The following is a 2,678-nucleotide window of genomic DNA, read 5'->3' as shown; positions in this document are numbered from 1 at the left end:
AACAAGGTAGAGTGATAGAGAGCACTTGACATACTCCTCTCCCCTTCATGTGTGTGCACATGGAGTGCACGTGTCTGCCCGCACACTTGCACACACAACATGTGGACATACACACACACACACACGCACACAGACACACACACAAAGAAAGAAAGCTTTCAGTAACTGGGACCCCACATCGGAATCTGAATTCATAAAATACCACGTAAAGAGTTTGGATAGAATTCATAAAATACTACGTAAAGAGCTTGGATAGACGCACTGGCTACACCTGAGTCTTGGGGACAAGTGTGGTCTGGCATAGCACAAGGTTGCAAAGTGGAGTTGCTGAGGGTAGTCATGGAGAAGGCCAATGGTGGGGAGGGGGCGTATCATAAGTATTTTGGGAATGTCAAGCCTGGGGGATTTTCCTTCTGCAGCATTGAGGAGTGGCTGGGATATGCAAAGTAGCTTGTTCTATGTGGGGGGGGGGGAGGCAAGAAAAGCAACAAGTATAGCAAACAACACTTTTCCAATTTGCATGCTATTCCCCTCAGAGATAATGTTATGTGACATAAGAAATATTTTTCTTTCTGTAAGTAACATGGATTTTATATTACATAATTAAAATGATGGTCCCTATAGGAAAATTGGTAAATCAAATGTGGTACACGTTTTTATAAATTATTGCAACAACATCTCATATGAACGGGCATGTGACAGAGGAACCAGAAGGTAGGGTAAGAGACATTGATCTTGCCTCACCAGGGGAGCATCAAAAGCCTGCCTTGAAGATCCAGGACAACAAAATGCACAGTTAGAACTTATTTGACCAAAGGAAGATATGAAACATGGGAAAAAGGAAGAAGGGGGAAAAGTGTAAGAACTTGACCTAAGTTCTTCCCAGAGACTTAAGAAACTAGCTCAAATTCCTCCAAATACTGGAATAGTTAATCCCTTGTTTGACATAGAAGAAGGAATTGTGTGAGCAAGACCTCACTAGGCTGCAAAAGTTTTAGAAGCTGAAGACTTGTTTTCTGCCCTTACATGTATCCAACATACATTGGTTGATCCTCAGAGCCAGGTGAATAGTTCCCTGCTTTTATACCTCGTAGAGAATAAGTATGTCCAGGATGCATTCCGATGTGCAATGCCACCATAGTCCATGTGAGTAACCTTCTGTTTCCTCTTATCCCCCAAAGAGCAGATCTTGTACAAGATGTACAAGCTATTTTAGAGCCAGTTCATTGGAAGGAAGGACAAGAACTAACTGCTTTGTGAAGGGCTGCACATGTTCATGTTGCACAGTCCATGGTAAGGTTGCTGAGAAGGAAATCAAGCCTGCTCCTACCCTGGAAGCAGGAATCCATGTAAAAGCCTATCGAGACTAGGACCCTCAGATGACTCTCATGTTTCATGCTGAGAGTTAGGTCTGTCTTTGCAGAAAAGGGATGTACTCACATGATCTGTCAAGGCAATCAAAATGGACGCCTGGTCTATAGGGAGGGGCATGGAGATTATCAAATCACCTAGGCTCATTCCAGAAAGAAATTTAAAAAAAAAAACAAAAACTAGTGGCAAAGAGAAGCCATGAAGCAGACCAGAGAAGAAGATAAGAAAGAAAAAATTTTTTAGGAAAACCATGGTTTGCAAAGAAAAATAAAAAGAGGAAAGGGGTTTTCTATAATGCAAATAAGACCAGTGATTATGAAAACAAGAAGATTCATGAAGGAATGTCACATCACCATCAGACAGAAAATAGGAGAAGACTTCTTATCTGTTTTTTTTTTTTTAATATTTCCATCTATTTTATTTGAGAGAGAGAAAGAGGCAGAGAAAGGCAGAGAATTGATGCATCAGGGCCTCTAGCCATTGCAAACAAACTCAAGACACATGTGCCACCTTGTGCACCTGGCTTTACGATGGTACTGGGGAATTGAACTTGGGTCTTTAGGCCTTGCAGGCAAGCACTTTAATCACTGAGCTATCTCTCCAACTATAGACCTCCTGTCTTAACTGGCCCTCATAATGACAGCCAGTGAATTGCATTACAGACAGATATACAAAGAAAAAGGCTATTTCCCATGTGCAAATCCTCATACAACTCAGAAGAGACGAGCTCTTGAAGCTGCTGGTAGAGATCACTGCTTTGTTTCATAGTAAGCATTTGGAGAATATTTACCAGCTGGAAAGTTCATTGAATATGACGAGTTTGAGAAAATTTCTACAGAACCAGCATCCATTCTATACAACTCTAGCAAAAGGTGTCTTTTAAATCTTTGTGCATAATCTTTGAAGACCCTCTGCAATTCAGGTTGGAAGCTATACTTTCTCTTCATTGCACCTCCTGTACAAGAAAGACTTCAAGCATTGTTGGTCAAAGAGGGCAAGGTTCACAAAGCCTGAAGCATTGAGAGAAATCACTGTATAGACAATGGCTACTGCTTTGACTGGGCCATTGTGGATTCAGATGTTGACAAAGCCTGTCCGAAATTACCTAGGCTAGTTAACAAACCAGACAGGGAAGCTCCATGGGCTGAGACATGCACTCAGGAATGGTGGAAGGCTCATACTTTTATCTGGCAACTGCCGGTAGGGAGATGACCTGATACTTGAGCAAGATTGATGATAAGGCAGAAGGACTTGGGTCAAGCTGTGAATCTGTCATTATATATCATAAACAGATGAGAGGAAAATTC

The 2,678-nt window shown here is 41.6% G+C and overlaps 1 pseudogene; it reads left to right on the top strand.

The window, feature by feature from the left end:
* Positions 1-665: 665 nt before the first annotated feature.
* On the top strand, positions 666-1,260 carry LOC101610246 (annotated as a pseudogene).
* The last annotated feature ends 1,418 nt before the right edge of the window (positions 1,261-2,678 follow it).

The sequence above is a fragment of the Jaculus jaculus genome, chromosome 16, assembly GCF_020740685.1.
Source record: "Jaculus jaculus isolate mJacJac1 chromosome 16, mJacJac1.mat.Y.cur, whole genome shotgun sequence".
NCBI lineage: Eukaryota > Metazoa > Chordata > Mammalia > Rodentia > Dipodidae > Jaculus > Jaculus jaculus.
Note: the sequence above shows the minus strand (reverse complement) of the source record. Positions and strands in the feature narration are given on the sequence as shown.